The following is a 19,822-nucleotide window of genomic DNA, read 5'->3' as shown; positions in this document are numbered from 1 at the left end:
AAATTAAGTCTTTTGCTCTTTAGATAAGAAACTGAGAAAATTTGAAAAAACTAGTTGGGAAAAATACAGCTTAAGACTCTGGTTTAGAACCAAATTGCTAAAATACCTTAGAATCCATGCACATTTTTATTATCTTCTTTGTATGCTCTGTATAACTTTATTCACCTGAATCTTTGGAAAATGGTGATCCTCACCATCAGTCTATCAAGGTTACCATTTCTATGCAAGAGTTGTTAAACACATTTAACTTTTTTTTTTTTTAAACCTCAGGAGTAAAGAATTCTCTTAAATATTATTGTTTCAATTCCTAGCATGATCCCTGAAAGAGATGAGCAGATATTTAAAAAGTTGAATTTAATTGTGTACACACTAACTCTTAAAATTCTCATCAGTAATAAACTCAAGTTACCAGAAAAAAGATCCAACTGTTAATGATATATAAAACCTACTAAATGGTAGGCAATTAGTTCTTAATCATAATTTTCTTTAAGACTTTTGGTAAGGCACTTAGCTACTGGGTTTGTTTTCTTGTCTATAAAGAGCAGACACCCACTGCTACTTATGTTTTTCCCTCAGATGTGTGGTTCAAAGAAAAGGTAGAGGAACAGTCGACAAGATGATGTGTAAGATTCCTTCCAGTTCTAATATTCTTTCAGTCACATGTCACAATTCACAGCCCGTGCTGCACAGCATGCTGGGACATTCCACTGTCAGAAAGTGGCAGTGCTATAGAGAAACCCCAGGACATGAGCTCTCCCTGGGAAAAAGATGTGCCATCAAATCAACAAGTCCAAGGAGATGCAACAAACTCCAGGTTACTCTAGGTCAATGAGTACTCTCTGAGAGAAGAAACTTGACTCAGAAAACTGGGCATAGCACAGGATTTCTGGACAGCAGTGATTCTCAGTGTCAGGTGGGTTTCCAGAATTGTAAGTCAGGGAGGACTGAGAGTTGAGTCAGGGCAAGGAATAGCAAGAGTCCTGGAGAGAAGCTATGACAAACCTAGACAGCATGTTAAAAAGCAGAGACATTACTTTGTCAACAAAGGTCTGTCTAGTCAAGGCTATGGTTTTTCTAGTAGCCATGTATTGAGGTGAGAGTTGGACTATAAAGAAAGCTGAGCACTGAAGAAATGATGCTTTCAACTGTGGTGTTGGAGAAGACTCTTGAGAGTCCCTTGGACTGCAAGGAGATCCAACCAGTCCATCCTAAAGGAAATCAGTTCTGAATATTCATTAGAAGGACTGATGCTGAAGCTCCAATGCTTTGGCCATCTGATGCGAAGAGCTGACTCATTTGAAAAGACCCTGATGCGGGAAAGATTGAGGGCAGGAGGAGAAGGCGACAACAGAGGATGAGATGGTTGGATGGAATCACTGGCTAAATGGACATGGGTTTGGGTAGACTCTGGGAATTGGTGATGGACAGGGAGACCTGGTGTGCTGCAGTCCATGGGGTCACAAAGAGTCAGACACAACTGAGGGACTTAACTGACTGGAGGGAAGCAAGCAGGATACACTTAGTGAAGGGAACCTGGGTTATGGTCTACCCAGCTCGGATTCAGGGTCAAGCTTCATTCCCAGTGGGGAAGTTGCTTGGGGGCAGAGAACCCTAGTGGGCAAACCAGACAGACTGGCTATACCTGGAAGCCAGGTGAGATGAGCTACTCCCTCTTTGCTGGGGGTAGGATTAGAGGCAGGCTACTGCTCAGTGCTCACATCAGGACTCTGCATCTTTGGTATAGCAATTATTTCCATACTCCTACTCACTACTGGGGAAAGTTCTCATTTCTTGCCTGACTGAGTTTTCCTGGGTTTGAAAACTGGGTAGGACTGAGCCTACAAAGAGTAGGATGTGAGCAAGCAGTGACTGACATCTGACAAGTGGGAGAGGGAGCTGACTTCTCTGGGGCCATCAGAGGCTGGAGGTTTTGTGTTGGTCTCACCTATCCATAGTGATCTATGGGCTAGAGATGCCTTGGGGCACCCCAATGGGCCTCAGGGGAGCCACCAAAGACATTTCTCCTTTCAGAATCAATATTGTGGTTGCACCAGCCGTTGTGGATCTTATTATGATTGCAAGACACACAGAGGTTATCAAGGAGGAGTTTAGGAGGCGAGGGGAATGAGAATTAGTATTTAACAGATATAGAGTTTCTGTTCAGAAAGACGAAAAAATTCTGGAAGCATAGTGGTGATGGTTGTACAACACTGGATATTCCTAATGCCATGGATTTATACATTTAAAATGGTAATGTCTATGTTTTGTATGGACTTCCCAGGTGGTGCAGTGGTAAAGAATTTGCCTGCCAATGCAGGAGACCTGGGTTCGATCCCTGGGCCAGGAAGATCACCTGGAACAGGAAATGGCAGCCCACTTCAGTATTCTTGCCTAGGAAATTCCATGGACAGAGGAGCCTGGCAGGCTACAGTCCATGGAGTCGCAAGGAGTCAGACATGACGGAGCACACACATTTTGTATACTCTATTACAGTCAGCAACAACTATCAGGGAACTTTTGAAAAACAAAGTTTATTACTCATGGCTCCTAGAAGGCACGTGGCCCACATGGAACTAGACAATAAGGCCTCTGGTAAAGAGAGTCAACGTGGGCCTGGAATTCTTTCTTTGGAGGCTGAGGGTGGGGTACCTAGGATTTCACAGATTCACTACTGTTGAATTTAAATGTTAAAGACTGGGAATTAAAGATGGCAAAGGCAAAACAAGCAAGTAGGTTCAGTTATCTAAGTCAACCAGAGATCTCTAAAACAAAGGAACTTCTCTACATCTATACGCCAATAAAAATAAATAGAACAGAGGAACTTCAGGGGTGGGGCAGCCTGGCTCTTCAGTCATGTAGCTGGCAATGTGTTTATTGAAGTGAATGCCTCAGCAATCAAAGCTTAATGTCAGACACTGGTATTAAATCAAAAAGATGAACTTTCAGGCATTCACACTATGCTGAGCAAGGACTACGTGACAGAACCATATAAGGTGGACTTAGCTCCCACAGAAAAGAAGATTGTCAATTAGACCTGTCTGAAAATGAATTCTCCATCAGTGTTAGCTGAATTAGAGTTGATTGAAGAGCTGTAAGTGTTGCTGTTGAGGGGATTCTTCCCTAGGCCATTAGCAAGCCAGTCAGCTCTGCCTCCAAAATTTGTCTGCAACCTGACCACTTTTCCCCAACCTCTCCCCAGTCCAGCCACCTTCACTTCCTGCCTTGACCACTGCAGATACCTCCTCACTGGGCTCCCTTTCTCAGGAAAAGCCTAAGCAGTCTTGAAAAGGCTCACCTGATTGGGTTAGGCTCATCTCAGATCCTTGAGTCAACAGACTAGGGACCTTAACTACAACTACAAAACTTCTTCACCTTTGCTATATAATGCTACAGAGTCACAGGAGGGATATTCCATCATAATCACAGGGCCTGTCTACACTCAAGGGGAAGGGATCATGCAAGGATGTGGGTCATTAGCAGCCATTGTAGGGTTCTGCCTACCGTGGATATATGGTTATACCAGCCTCAACAGGACCCCATAGGGAGCTCTGGAGCATAAGTCACACCAAGCCAAATCAGTGGAGAAAGTCAGTGCTGTTGGGCTCTACAGAGCCTTCATCTTGGCCATCTTTTTTTCAGATACCAGAAGGCTGGTGATAGAAGTCACCAGAGATTTTGGGACTTCCCTGGTGGTCCAGTGATTAATATTCTGCCTTCCAATGCAGGGAGCATGGGTTCCAGCCCTGGTGGGGGAACTAAGTTTCCATATGCTGTGTGGTGTGACTATACTTTTTTTAAGTCTGAAATTTTGGGCAACTCCTGTTTAATGTCTCTTCTGGTGAACATTCATGGGGCATACAAAGATCCTCTCACTTTAGCCCATTCCTCTAGGCCCCCAGGCTTACTCTTTCCAAACCTCTGACCAACCTATTGAATTATTCACCACAGCCAATGAGCAACGGTGAACCTAGGGGATCACCACTGGTGGAAGTGGTGGTGGAAGTGGTCTACGCCTGTGTGAGCAAGAAGGGTCTGTAGAGGATTTATGTAGACATTCTTAGAAGACAGGTCACGTTTTATTATCATTGGGCAGTGGCAATTATAACAATGTCAGTATTAAACTATTTCTCCATGCTGGGGTGGACTCTTCCCACTACTCCCCTCCCAACAACTTGGTAAGTCCCAATAGTATCTGCTCAACCCTCCATGATACCATTACTCAGACATTTCTCTCTTCACACAAATAGATGACCAGGTGTGCTGCCTGAAACTCAGCCCGTCAGGAGGGCCTCCACTCACACTCTCCTTGAAGAACACTCCCGAATCGGGTTGGAGTGCAGCCCATTCTGTTTGTGGTCCCCTCTGATGAACTGAGGGCTTTCCTGGTGGCTCAGACAGTAAAGAATCTGTGCCTGCAATGCAGAAGACCCAGGTTCAATCCCTGGGTTGGGAAGGTCCCCTGGAGAAGGGCATAGCAACCCATTCTAGTATTCTTGCCTGGAGAATCCCATGGACAGAGAGGAGACTGTTTGTGGGTCGCCAAGAGTTGAACACAACTGAGCAACTAACACACACACACACACACTGATGAACTGACCCATCCATCCTCACCAGTCATTACAGTAATTAAGTTCACCTTGTTGTTGGCAGTTAAGGTCTACCACCTGGCTTCTGCTGTTCCGGAATCCTATCATCCGCATTGTCATTAAGGAGAACAGTTCTGTAACAGCCTCCAGAATGGTCAACCCTATGCAGTGGAGGACCCACGACTGAGTGTCTCAGGAGTGCTCTGTCCTCTCATTTGTACATCCCTTATTGCATAAGAGAAAGAAGCATCATCTGGACCTTCTCAAGGAACAAAGTGAGTCCTTGATTCTAAATAATTGATTCATTCATCTCTGAGCCTTCAGATACCATCCTGAACACTCTGCCAAAGCACTTCTAACATCTCCACTTCTTTTAATGTGGATTATTTCCCTCCATAATTTCTAAAAGCCATCCCAAAAGCACATTAGGGCGGGCTCCACTGCCAGGAAATTAATTCCTGAGTCACAATACGGTGCCCTCAGCATTTCAAACTGTCCCTTATCCACTAGTACACTGTGCCCCACTCAGGTCCAGCACCTTCATGATCCAGATCTTGAAGCTCCTTCAGTGCGTATTCTCTTTCTCCCTGTGGAAAAAACAGCTGTTTCTCAATCTGGCCACAGTGAGATTTGTCCTTTGTTATTGGTCTAGTGGCCAGGAGGGGAGGAGACTGCTGAATTTGAGGAGGATGGCAAATATCATCATTTAAAAAAAAATTCATTAATTTGACTGCAGTGGATCTTACTTGTGGCACACCGGATCTTTGATTTAATTGCAGCACATGAGATCTTTAGTCGCAGCATGTACACTCAGTTGCAGCATGTGGGATCTAGTTCCCTGACCAGGAATCGAACCCACTGAGAGTGCAGAATCTTAGCCACTGGACCACCAGGCAAATCCCAGTAAATATCATCTTGAGCTCAGGTCATCGGCCATACTTGAGGCCTTAGGTGTTCTTCAGGTGAGGAGTGGGCTGCTATTCTCTGACCAGGGGCATAGAGGCCACTTCTGCAAACCCAGAGGGTTCAAGGTTCTCAAGTGCATCTATCCAGATGTCACCATTCCAAGTCTCAGGTTCCCATTCCTTCCTGAACAAAGCCCTGGCTCTGATCTAGGAGACTTGCCTCTAGTGTCTGGTCTCTAGAGACTAAATTGCTCTCCAGCTTGCAGACAGCAGATTGTGGGACTTAGCCTCCATAACCAGGTGACCCCAGCCCTGGTTATAAATCTCCTCTTATATCTCTCTCTATAACCCTATGGATTCTGTTTCTCTGGAGCACCAGTATAATAATAAAAACATAGTAACATAATAGAATTCAATAGATAGGGAACTTGGTTAAAAAAATTTAGGTCGGGGACTTTCCTGGCAGTCCAGTGGTTGAGACTCTGTGCTTCCATTGCAGGGGGCACAGGTTTGATCCCTGGTCGGGGAACTAGGATCCCACATGCCATGTGGTATGGCCAAAAAAAGAAATTAGGTCAGTGATAATTAACCTAACTTTACAGATTTATTTATCAGGAAATAAAGATGATCAAAATAGACATGATTCCTGTCTCATGGAGTAGTAGTGGGGAAAAACAAAATTAAACAAAAACATATAACTACAACTATCATAAACAGCACACCTAGAGAGTATACGACAGGGAGTCTGTGACACAGAAGGCCTTCTTTCAGAGGAAACGAGAGCAGGCCAGGGTGCTCTGAGAAGAGCAGGAAGGAGAAAGCGGTACAAGACGAAAACTTTGAGAGACCAGATCACTGGGCCAGGTGGGATAACACAGAAATGGGAAATACTGAAACGTTTGCACAAGGGAGTGATGACATTCGATTTGTGTCTTTATAATACTTTGGCCACCTCATGCGAAGAGCTCACTCATTGGAAAAGACCCTGATGCTGGGAAGGATTGGGGGCAGGAGGAGAAGGGACGACAGAGGGTGAGATGGTTGGATGGCCTCACCGACTTGATGGACACGAGTTTGGCTAAACTCCGGGAGTTGGTGATGGACAGGGAGGCCTGGCGTGCTGCGATTCACGGGGTCGCAAAGAGTCGGACACGACTGAGTGACTAACTGAACTGAAGACCATGTAACGATGTAATTTCTGTTATCCTAAATAGTATATATATATATATATATATATATATATATATATATATATATATATATATATGCTCTTAACAAACCAGGAATAGAGGATAACTCCTCAACTTTGTAAAGAACATCTGCAAAAAAAAGCGACAGCTAACATCAGAGTGAATGGTGAGAGTTATGGGCTGAATTGTGTCTCCCTCACCGCCCCCCATTCGTATGTTGGAAGTCCTAACCACTAGAACCTGGGACTGGGACTGTATTGGGGGGTAAGGTCTTTAAAGAGGTAATTAAATTAAAATGAGCTCATTAGGGTGGACCCTAATCTGATTGGTTATCTATATAAGAAGTGGAAATTAGGACACAGAGAGGTACAGAGGGAAGACCTTGTGAAGACACAGGGAGAAAACAGGCATTCACAAGGCAAGGAGGGAGACCTCAGAAGAAACAAAGCCTCTGACATTTTGATCTCAGACTTCTAGCCTCCAGAATTGTGAGACTAATAAATTTCTGCCTAAGTCGCCCAGTCTGTGATACTCTGTTATGGCAGCCCTAGCAAACTAATACAGTGAGAAACTAGATGCTTTCTTAATAAGATCAGGAATAAGGCAAGGTGTCCTCTATTAACACGGTTATTCAATATCATACAGAAATAACAACAACAACAACAAACATCCCACTGGTACTCCTAGCAAATGCAGTAAAAAAGAAAAGGAAATAATACATATACAGATTGAAAAGGAAGAAGCAAAACTTTGTTTATAGGTGGCATACTTGTCTATGTAGAAAATCTCAAAAAATCAACCAAAAAACCTTGAGAACTAAAAAGCAATTATAGCAAGATTGCAGGATATCAGGTTAATGTACAAAAAGTCAATTGCTTTCTTATATACCAAAATTTGAAATTTAAAATGCAAAGTCATTTACACTATCACCTCCAAAATTAAACACTTAGGTATAAATCTAACAAATATATATAAGAGCTATATGAGGAAAACTGCAAAATGCTGATGAAAGAAAAAAAGATCTAAATAAGTGGAGAAAATATCCCATGTATATGAATAAGAAGATTGTCTCAATACTGACAAGATGTCTGTTCTCCCTAACTTGATCTATAGATTTTATGCTATCCCAATCAAAACCCTAGCATGTTATTTTGTGGATATATGTACATACTTTTGTGTGTATGTAGACTATATTCAGAAAGGTTCATTATAAACTGCTAACAGTGATTGCCTCTGAGGGTGAGGAACACAAGGATATTGAGGGGGGGGGCTTGTTTTTACATTTTGTGTGACTTGAATTTCATACCACACACATGCCATGTAGATAAAAAAATTTAAGCTGGAAAAGAATTTGCACATGGTCACACAGGTAGTAATGGACAAAAAAGGACTAAATCTGCATCTTCGGAACTGTAAGGAGACAAGAGAAGGGGCTTCTCTTTGTGCAGGTGGGTAGTGACAGAAGGATGGAAAGAGCCTTGTGGTCGGATTAGGAATGGGCTTAGCGGAGTGCCAGGCTAAGGAGTGTGGATGTCATCCTACAGATCATGGAACGTTGGCCAAGTTTTATGCAGAGGAGAATTCGATCAAAGGAGTATTAGGAACTTTACTCCTCTCTTCTCTGATGACTGCCCAGAATCCACCTAATCAGATTTCAGAGGGGGTGAATCAGGAGAAAAAGGAATTCTGTAAGAATTGAAAAAGTAAGATATAGAATGATTCTCTTTTAACAGAAGCAGACAGCTTATTTATTTATATTTTTTAGTTAATTTGTTTATTTTAGTTGGAGGCTAATTACTTGACAATATTGTATTGGTTTTGCCATACATTGACGTGAATCAGCCACGGGTTTACATGTGTTCCCCATCCTGAACCCCCCCCCACCTCCCTCCCCATCCCATCCCTCTGGGTCATCCCAGTGCACCAGCCCTGAGCACCCTGTCTCATGCATCGAACCTGGACTGGCATTCTGTTTTACATATGATAATATACATGTTTAAATGCTATTCTCTCAGATTGTCCCACCTTCACCTTCTCCTACAGAGTCCAAAAGATTGTTCTATGCATCTGTGTCTTTTTTTCTGTCTCTCCACAGAGTCCAAAAGACTGTTCTATGCATCTGTGTCTTTTTTTCTGTCTCTCATATAGGGTTATCATTACCATCTTTCTAAATTCCATATATATGCGTTAGTATACTGTATTGGTGTTTTTTTTTTCTGGCTTACTTCACTCTGTATAATGGGCTCCAGTTTCATCCACCTCATTAGAACTGATTCAAATGCATTCTTTTTAATGGCTGAGTAGTATTCCATTGTGTATATGTACCACAGCTTTCTTATTCATTCGTCTGCTGATGGGCATCTAGGTTGCTTCCATGTCCTGGCTATTATAAACAGTGCTGCAATGAACATTGGGGTACACGTATATCTTTCAATTCTGGTTTCCTCGATGTGTATGCCCAGCAGTGGGATTGCTGGGTCATATGGCAGTCCTATTTCCAGTTTTTTAAGGAATCTCCACACTGTTCTCCATAGTGGCTGGACTAGTTTGCATTCCCACCAACAGTGTAAGAGGGTTCCCTTTTCTCCACACCCTCTCCAGCATTTATTGCTTGTAGACTTTTGAATAGCAGCCGTTCTGAGTGGCGTGAAATGGTACCTCATTGTGGTTTTGATTTGCTTTTCTCTAATAATGAGTGATGTTGAGCACCCTTTCATGTGTTTGTTAGCCATCTGTATGTCTTCTTTGGAGAAATGTCTGTTTAGTTCTTTGGCCCATTTTTGACTGAGTCATTTATTTTTTTGGAATTGAGCTGCAGGAGTTGCTTGTATATTTTTGAGATTAATTCTTTGTCCGTTGCTTCATTTGCTATTATTTTCTCCCATTCTGAAGACTGTCTTTTCACCTTGCTTATAGTTTTCTTTGTTGTACAAAAGCTTTTAAGTTTAATTAGGTCCCATTTGTTTATTTTTGCCTTTATTTCCAATATTCTGGGAGGTGGGTCATAGAGGATCCTGCTGTGGCTTATGTCAGAGAGTGTTTTGCCTATGTTTTCCTCTAGGAGTTTTATAGTTTCTGGTCTTACATTTAGATCTTTAATCCATTTTGAGTTTATTTTTATGTATGGTGTTAGAAAGTATTCTAGTTTCATTCTTTTACAAGTGGTTGACCAGTTTTCCCAGCACCACTTGTTAAAGAGATTGTCTTTTCTCCATTGTATATTCTTGCCTCCTTTGTCGAAGATAAGGTGTCCATAGGTATGTGGATTTATCTCTGGGCTTTCTATTTTGTTCCATTGATCTATATTTCTGTTTTTGTGCCAGTACCATACTGTCTTGATGACTGTGGCTTTGTAGTAGAGCCTGAATTCAGGCAGGTTGATTCCTCCAGTTCCATTCTTCTTTCTTAAGATTGCTTTGGCTATTTGAGATTTTTTGTATTTCCATACAAATTGTGAAATTATTTGTTCTAGTTCTGTGAAAAATACCGTTGGTAGCTTGATAGAGATTGCATTGAACCTATAGATTGCTTTGGGTAGTATACTCATTTTCATTATATTGATTCTTCCAATCCATGAACATGGTATATTTCTCCATCTATTTGTGTCCTCTTTGATTTCTTTCATCAGTGTTTTATGGTTTTCTATATATAGGTCTTTTGTTTCTTTAGGTAGATACATTCCTAAGTATTTTATTCTTTTCATTGCAATGGTGAATGGTATTGTTTCCTTAATTTCTCTTTCTCATTGTTAGTGTATAGGAATGCAATCAAATCAACAAAATTAGAAATGAAAGTGGAGAGATCACAACAGACTACACAGCAATACAAAGGATCATAAGAGACTACTACCAACAGCTATATGCCAATAAAATGGACAACTTGGAATAAATGGACAAATTCTTAGAAAAGTATAACTTTCCAAAACTGAACCAGGAAGAAACAGAAGATCTTAACAGACCCATCACAAGCATGAAAATTGAAACTGTAATCAGAAATCTTCCAGCAAACAAAAGCCCAGGACCAGATGGCTTCACAGCTGAATTCTACCAAAAATTTAGAGAAGAGCTAACACCTATCTTACTCAAACTCTTCCAGAAAATTGCAGTAGAAGGTAAACTTCCAAACTCATTCTATGAGGCCATCACCCTGATATCAAAAACAGACAAAGATGCCACAAAAAAAGAAAACTACAGGCCAATATCACTGATGAACATAGATGAAAAAATCCTTACAAAATTCTAGCAAACAGAATCCAACAACATATCAAAAAGATCATACATCATGAGCAAGTGGGCTTTATCCCAGGAATGCAAGGATTCTTTAATATCCACAAATCAATCAATGTAATACACCACATTAACAAATTGAAAGATAAAAACCATATGATTATCTCAATAGATGCAGAAAAAGCCTTTGACAAAATTCAACATCCATTTATGATAAAAACCCTCCAGAAAGCACGAATAGAAGGAACATACCTCAACATAATAAAAGCTATATATGGCAAACCCATAGCAAACATTATCCTCAATGGTGAAAATTTGAAAGCATTTCCCCTAATGTCAGGAACAAGGCAAGTGTGCCCACTCTCACCACTACTATTCAACATAGTTTTGGAAGTTTTGGCCACAGCAATCAGAGAAGAAAAAGAAATAAAAGGAATCCAGGTAGGAAAAGAAGAAGTAAAACTCTCACTGTTTGCAGATGACATGATCCTGTACATAGAAAACCCTAAAGGCTCCACCAGAAAATTACTAGAGCGAATCAATGAATATAGTAAAGTTGTAGGATATAAAATTAACACACAGAAATCCCTTGCATTCCTATACAGACAGCTTATTTAAATAAGCCTCAAAGGGCTACAGAAGTGATGGGAACACCTGGTAGCACAAGCAGTGACAAAGGAATAACTTGATAAGTTGCTAAATAGCATATGCATAACCAGTGAGCCATTAGAGGCCAGGGAGCAAGTCTGGGGAAAAGAATCAGGAACAATTCTAACATTCCTGTCTACCCTTCATAATGACTGTTTTTTCTATTGGACAAAAAAAAAAAAAAAAAAATGGAGGAAGCTGTGTTCAGATTAGAAGTACTTTTCAGTGTTATGAGTGAATTGAGGATCTAAAGTCATTGCATTTGTACATGGAAGCCTAGCTGTAATGCAATCATTTGCATTTATATAGAAACATTCTTCTAAGGCAGAAACGTGCTTTCCAGCATTAACTCATTAATCCTCACAGTGTCCTTGTGAAGGAGCTGGTGAGTATGAGTATCTCCATTTCACAAAGAGGAAAAACGGAGCCGCTGAGAGGGTAAGTGATTTGGGTAAGAAAAGGTTGGGTCTATACAAGGAATTCATACTGGTATTAACACAAGGCTCTTGAAATGAGTTATAAATGATTGAACAGTTCAACACAGCTTAGTGTTCACATTTCTCAAAATTTTTTTAATAAATGAAGGTCTTGCTTTGGCTTTATAAACAACAGAATCTGATTATTATTCATTCTTTATTCACGCTGATGAATAACAACATTTGTCTCCTGGGATTCAAAGCCACATTTCTCCCTGACTAATAACTTTAGACCCCAGGAGTCACAGTCGCTGTGGAAGGAATTGCAAGGTCAGGGAAATAATAACAGAAAGTCACTTGGCTTAATAGGTTATTGGCAATTAGTTTTAGTTTCTGAACCTCTCCTGCTCACACACACACAAAACAACTTTAAGATAAAGATTTGAGTGCAAGTAGTTTATCCAGAGGGCATCCCAGAAAGCTTGTTGAAGGAGTGTGGAGATAAGACAGGGATGAGAGGAAAGTTAATAAAGTGTTGAATGAGCAGCTTGCACCTGTGGGAGTGGACCCGCAGTGAGACTGCCTACACCTTCACCTCAAAAGTGTCCCATCCAGGAGCCAGAAAGTTAGGTTTTGATGCCCTAACTCCCGGACCTCTTTTACTGATCATTTTTCCTTCAGCAGTCTGTGCAGGTAGAATGGCTTCTGGAGTCAGAAAGCCCTCAGAGAAATGCTATGAGGCTGCAGTTTAAGTGCCGCACTTTACCGGTTTGATTTCTGAGGCACCCATTGCAAAGACAGCCCCTCTGAATAGATCAATTGCCAGCTGTGTGACACAGCAGCTAGCAAAACAACTAGGTAAGAAAACAGGCTGCCCCCACCCTCAAAAGTCCCTTTAAGAAAGCCCTGAGTGACTTAGATAACTAACCGCTGGAGTGACCTGGCTTTTCTTTTCCAAAGCCCCAATTCCTGATCTTATGTTTGAAATTAGACACTGACGGGACTTCCCTAGTGGTCCAGTGATTAGGACTCTGAACTTCCACTGCAGGGGGGATAGGTTCGATCCCAGGTTGGGGAACTAAGATCCTGCAAGCCAAAAATAAACAAACTACCTTAAAAAAAAAAAAAGAAAGAAATTAGTCAGTAACGAGTGAAACCAGGAAGCCCTGGACACCCCACCCTAGACCCAGTTCTGTGTTCACTCCCCCTCTCTTCCTGCAGTTATGATAAGACCCACAAGGGGTGGTCCAGGCACATCATTGGCTCTGGGAAAATGTTTGCAGGCTGCCACAAGTAGTAGGAGCCCAGATGAGTGCCTCAGCAATCCTAACTGATAGCATCACTATCAACAGCCAGATGAACACTACAGAAGGCTTCAGTAAGTCAGGGATGTCACACCTGAAACTGCTGGTGACCTCAGGGCAGGTCAAGAGGAAAAGATGAATGTCCTGACAGCATGTGTTACAATATTCAAGTATTCAACATTTACTTAATACCTACTATGTGCCATTTTGCTAGGTGTAGGAATACAACATAACTAAGATATGGCATTTCTCAGAAACATAAATTCTGAACATGACACTCTTGAGAATCTCTTTAATAGTTCAGATCTGCTTCAAACTGCTACAGTATTATGAGTGATGCAGAGAAATTTGTCAGCTTGAGATGGAAAAACATTAAATAGCCTTAATATATTCTATTCAATTGGGCTTGACTGAGTAAGTGACTCCCCAGCCTGCTTCTCCAGTCTCTTGGCAAAATCTAAGCTTTAAGACTTTGGCTTCATTCTAGAACATGGAAGAATCCTCTCACTTTATGAACCCAATTTCATCACATTTCAATGACTTCTTCCTTACTAGGCACAATATCTATTTGGCTTCAGTTTTTTCCATTTATCCTAGATTGAATCACAAATATACTGGCTTCTCTCCTGTTCATTTCTTCACCTGTTTTTAATCTTTCAATATGATTCTCCCCTTAAGAAACATTTTCAATGACTGTGAGTTCATTTTGAGTGTTCCTTCCCTATTCCAGTGACCTCATAATGACTGCCCCCCAAGACAATTTCTGATCTCCATTTAAATTGAACATTGTTATGTAATCCTGAAACCCTAATGCTCTTTCCTGATTTCCGAGGTAAAGCTAGGTGAATTTTTCCCTGGGTTAGTAGATTGTGAGTGAGAGAAGACAAGCCCTGCGGCTCTGCCTCACAAACATACCCTAGGTAGTGTTTATGGATTTTAATCATGGCTCTGCCAACTGAAAACAAATGCACAAGAGTTGTGAGTTAAGTTTTATTTGGACTATAAAGTATTATAAAAAGTATTATAGCCTGAAAGACAGCATCTTAGATACTCTGAGTAACTGCTCCAAAGAGGTGAGGAGGAAGGTCAGTATGTTGCAGGAAGGGAGACCCCTTCCAGGGCCCGAAAGTGGGCTCTTGTCTAACACTTGGAAATGATTGTCTGAGGAGACGTATATGTTGACAAAGCAAGAGATGTTATCAGGAAAGTTTGCCCAGGCCAAGAGCACTAGGGTAAGGGAACCCAGGAGAAGTGCTCTGCCAGTCTTGGGTTTTATGGTGATGGGATTAGTTTCCAGATTATCTTTAGCCAATCATTCTGACCCAGAGTCCTTCCTGGTGGTGTACGCCTTGTTCAGCCAAGATGCATGCCAGAGAGAAGGATTCTGGGAGGTGGTTGGACATGAGGTGTCACTTTTTGACCTTTCCTGAACTCTCCCGGTTAGTGGTGGCTAGTTAGTTTCGTGTTCCTTACCAGGACCTCTTGTCATAAAAGAATTCATGCAAATGGTTACTATGGTGCCTGGCCAGGGCGGGTGGTTTCAGCCAGTATGCTTCCCCTAACAAGTATATGTGTGATGTTGGTGAAAGCAGAGTACAGGCAATCAAGCTTTTTTTTTTTTTTTTTTTTCAGGTCACTGCTAGTCACAGGGAGCAAAAGTCACTATGAAGGATTTTAGTGCTTTTCTGGGAGATACAAGAATTGGGCTCACAAAAATCTCCTCCTGAAAATATCTAACTATCCGAAGTCTTGTCCTGCCCATTTTTCCCAGAGCACAGAGTGCCTCATTTCTGATCCCCACCCTGAACTCTTTTCAGAGGGTGTTGATGGTCAGCAGCTTCAGCAGCTCACAATTTAATCTTTGTGGAGATAGATGGCAAGTGCCAATTGGTAGGTGAGAACTCTTAAGAGTCAGCCTTCCTCTTTCTGACCCAATAGAATAGATAGACCCAATGGCATAAGGGTGACAAGACTCTCAGTTTTATGTAAAGGCAGAGGTAACATGTTTTCTAGACATAGGGTTATTTCTGCTTAGAACTTAAATCATGTTGTGTATATGTCCAGATAGTCTTGTGAAAAAGGGAAATAAAGTAATTTGGTATGGTGCGGAGGATTCAAGTTATATTTCTGTTAACTATGTAGTTATTTTGATTCAAATAGTTATTAAATTGTGTACAACTTCTAATGTCAGAAAATGAAGTTTAGAGAACAGAGCCCATGTGAACACTGGGTTTGCATGTCCATGACTTGGTTGTTGTTGGTTAGTCACTCAGTCGTGTTTGACTCTTTGTGACTCCATGGACTATAGCCCACCAGGCTTCACTGTGCATGGGATTCTCCAGCCAAGAATACTGGAGTGGGTTGCCATTCCTTTCTCCAGGGGATCTTCCCGACTCAGGGACTGAACCTGGGTCTCCCACATTGACCATCTGAGCCACCGTTTTTTATTGTGGTAAAATATACATAACATAAAATGTACCATTTTAACCACTTTAGAATATACCACTCAATGGTGTGAAGTACATTCATAATATTGTACAACCATTACCCTCTCCATTTAGCTGAGCCTTCTTAAAAAAAAACATTCTTCTTATCACCTGTTTCCTAAGAGATCAAGTCAATTACAGTAATACTGGATTAAAACTATTATGTAAAATTAACTTACAAAAGCAATTCTGTGCAGGCAAAGAAATAAGCCATCTACAAGTCACGAAGGAGACATTTCTCCCAGATTCATATTGAGTGGACAGATCTTGTTGCACCCTGAATACCTCTTAGCCTAATTGTCTTAGTTTGGGCTGGTGTGTAATAAAATGCTGTCGGCTTGGTGGCTTCAACAGTGAGCATTAATTTCTCACAGTTCTGGAGGCTGAGAGGTCCAAGATTAAGGTCCCAGCTGATCTGGTCCTGGTTTCTGATGTGGTCCCTCTTCCTGGATTGCAGGTGGTCACTTTCTTGCTGAAACCTCATGTGGCAGAGGGATCATTTCTCACGTCTCTTCTTCTGAGAACATGAATACCAGTCATGACCTACTTACCTCCTGAAGACCTCACCTCCAAACACCATCACACTGGAGATTAGAGACTCAGCATGGGGCTTCTGGGGGACTCATTCAGTCTGTAGCACTGGTACTAGTATTAGAGAAAGACACCTGTATTTCCAGCACATGGAAAGCTTTATTAAGTAGTGAAACTACACTAAAACTCAAAATCAGAGACTCTGTGGATATATAAACATCGTTGGATTCCCACTGGCAAATCAAACCACTCCAGGTCCTTGATACTATGATCTGCAGTGTCCTCACTCTTCTAAGCCTTTAAAAATAATTTTGAAAGCATTTTAAAACTTGGAGGAAAAAAATTGGACCAAAGAGAGAACAAGGCACTGAAATAAACGGCTGATGAGACATGCATATTAGAATGTATTAAATGGCCCTGCATGTTTCTCTGTGAGTGTGTGTCTGGTGGCGAGGGGAGGGGGTTTAGGGGAGGCAGAATTTAGAGAAAGCTGAGAAAGACACTGTCTCGTTCATTTTGGTAGACCAGTGGTGGTCTTCATTTAGAATCCTAACGGGGAAAGAAAAAAAAAAGAATCCTAAGATGGTCCAGTAGTTAAGACTCTGCACCTCCACTGCACAGGGCACCTGTTTGATCCTTGGTCGGGAACTAACATCCTGCATGCCACGAGGTGCTGCCAAAAACATTTAAAAAATAGAATCCTAAGGGATTGTTAGAGGTGATATTTCACTTCCCATCCCTCAGTTATACCTGTTTCCTTTTCTCTCCTTACTGCCCCTCTCCTCTTTGCTGACCAATTTTCTCCCCCACAAGTGTCCTTTGCACTTCCATTTTTTTTCTTTGTCTCAGTCCTGTACTCAATATCACAGGCAATAACATAACATTTAAACAAGCCCCCAAAGCCTCTTAGAAATCCAAAATGGATCCATTCAGGTACAGAATCTCCTTAATTTCCCTAAGGAACTCAAGATTTGCCCTCTTCTCATGGCTGGCTGCATGGGAGTTCAGAAGTTGTATTCTTTGTTATAAGTGCATGATATTTCCTTGTGAATAGTGGATAATTGCAATTTCGCTATTTCAAGCCTTCAAGAATCTTTCAGTGAAAGATTCAGGAGAGATAATATTGATCCCAGCCTCCTATTCTTATTAAAAGTGAGTGTAATGTTAGTATATATATTTTTAAATCTTAACTAAAGACAACAGTAGGAACTAGTGATCAAAGGCAATTAAGAATAATTCCCAATGATTAGAACATCTGCCCTACCTGTTACTCTACCTAGGATTCTTTTGTGATGTTAGGATTAATGAATTAAATCGAGATTTGGTTAATATGTGGCAGATGTTGGGGAATCAGACTCCCTCGTAAATAGAGCAAGGGTTTTCTCTAAAGGGATCAATTATTTCTTACATCATTGATCCAGTTGGACTTAGTAAATCAGAACTTAGAATGTATAGCAGGGAACAGGTGTCTAATCTGAGGTCTTGTTCTTTTCAAGGACAGATTTTAAAGAGGGCTTTCAGTGAGGTGAGTGTCTGGGTGTGGGATCCCGGGCAAGAGATGCAAAGATGGTATCTGTAGTAAATTGGACAGTCATCACCTACAGAGGTGGGAGGGAGCCTCAAGAGGAATGGGATATGTGTATACATATTGCTGATTCACTTTGTTGTACAGCAGAAATTACAACATTGTAAAGCAATTATCCTCCCCCCAAAATTGACAATCATCGCTTTCTGATCCACAGTGCTGTTTTCAAGATATTGTTCTGCCAACAAGCACTGGAATACACCATTCCATATCAAAGCTTATAGGACAAGTTGTGGAAGCCCAATATTAGATAATGCCAGTTAAATTTTTGCTTTTGAGAAGTTGGAATTGTGACAATGGGAGTTTGAATCAATTAGATCGTTGAGGGTGTTTGAACTAAAAGGTCAGGACAGTCAGGGCTGAAGTTGAATTTAGGGAAGCCCTATGTTCAAGCCAAAAATTATAGGGAGCTAAGAATTTATCCTCAAAGAAAAGCAGGAGACTGGCAGAGCAATGCAGCCAAAAAGAGACTAGAAATCATTCAGCATCCCTGATTAGTTAGGGGCAGTCAAGCTAACTGTAGTTTGGTCCTTTTCATGGCTCAATAGTATTCCATCCAACATACTACACCATCCCATGGTAAAGCATGAATCATTTCTTTATTGATGAATTCTCTAGTATGAAAGCTCATTATGAACCCAATAGACTTGCCAGGTTGTTCAGGCAAAAAAAGTCATATCACAAAGAGATTCTTCACTTTCAGAAGGATTTTCCCCCAGAGATTCTTTAACCAGAAATGACCCTAGCAGCACTTAAAATGTAGATTGATTTATGAAAAACCAACTTAGAGGTTTTTTAAAGTAAAGATTTTGTTTACATGTTAGTGTTCTAGTCCAGAAGACCCTTGGTAAAATTCCTTATTCTAGTCCTGAAGTTTATTGATACTCATTATACATTTAATAGTTTTTCTTCCTCTCCAGGTAAAAAAATAAAAATACAAAACCATGACTAACTAGTTTTCTCAAGCAACTCTCACCAAGGTTTGTGTGCATATTTCTTGAGGAAAAAATTCATACTTCATTACAAATAGGACATGCAAGGTTTGCAAAGTTCCTACAGGTGTGTGTGTTAGTTGCTCAGTCATATCTGGCTCTTTGCAACCCATGAACTATAGCCACCAGGCCCCTCTGTCCATGGGATTTTCCAGGCAAGAATACTGGAGTGGGGAGCCGTTCCTTTCTCCAGGGGATCTTCCCAATCCAGGGATCAAACCCAGGTTTCCTGCATTGCAGGCATATTCTTTACCACCTGAGCCACCAATATTTGTACTGACATTAATATAAAGTATACCAGATTAACATTATACCAATATTTGAACTAATATAAATACTAATCTTAGTACTAAATAATAGAGAGGGACCCACCCACTGAATCCTTAACTGAGATAATAGAACTACGATGAGATGGTATCATTGTCCATCTTTTATGCATCACAAGTTTTAAAAAGGACCTGAAATGAAATTCTGCCCACAGCACAAGCCAACTAGAAAGAAAATAAACTGGAACATTCTTCCCCTTTGAAGCAGAGGAAAACCAGTGTGGACAAGAACCACTGTTAGAATCACTGTTTTTTGCCTCTTAATAGGAATACAGGGAGGGCAACTTCTAGTTAAACATATGAAAAAAGAAAACTCCCATGTGCAGAAGGCTAAACTTAGAGTGGTCATACCAGAATGTTGTTCCATTTTGTTTTGGTTAAAGAATAAATAGGTATTGAAATTTCTTTTTACTTGTCTCAGAGTCTTTTGGCATTTTAAAACTTTTTCCTATAATGTACTTCAAGATACCAAACTTAAGCCTACTCCCACAAAAAGGAGTAAGCTCTGATTTTAGCTGGTGCTGGGCAAAGATACTAATTGATCCTCTTACATTTGTCTTTAAAAAGTCATCACTTCTGAGCAAGCAGAAGAATAAAAATTTGCAAGACTGCATTGCCCGTTTCCAA

At 41.0% G+C, this 19,822-nt stretch overlaps 1 long non-coding RNA gene across 2 annotated transcripts; it reads left to right on the top strand.

The window, feature by feature from the left end:
* The first annotated feature begins 706 nt into the window (after positions 1–706).
* Positions 707–16,687, top strand: LOC145518688 (uncharacterized). 2 transcript variants are annotated; one of them, XR_014063148.1, is made up of 4 exons: positions 707–913; positions 4,651–4,861; positions 10,434–11,993; positions 16,219–16,687. It is a non-coding gene; the product is annotated as an uncharacterized LOC145518688 (long non-coding RNA). The 2 variants fall into 2 exon arrangements; XR_014063147.1 differs by lacking the exon at positions 16,219–16,687 and having other exon boundaries at positions 10,434–12,164.
* Positions 16,688–19,822: the final 3,135 nt, after the last annotated feature.

This window comes from Giraffa tippelskirchi, chromosome 8, assembly GCF_054371585.1.
Source record: "Giraffa tippelskirchi isolate mGirTip1 chromosome 8, T2T-mGirTip1v1.2.pri, whole genome shotgun sequence".
Lineage (NCBI taxonomy): Eukaryota > Metazoa > Chordata > Mammalia > Artiodactyla > Giraffidae > Giraffa > Giraffa tippelskirchi.
Note: the sequence above shows the minus strand (reverse complement) of the source record. Positions and strands in the feature narration are given on the sequence as shown.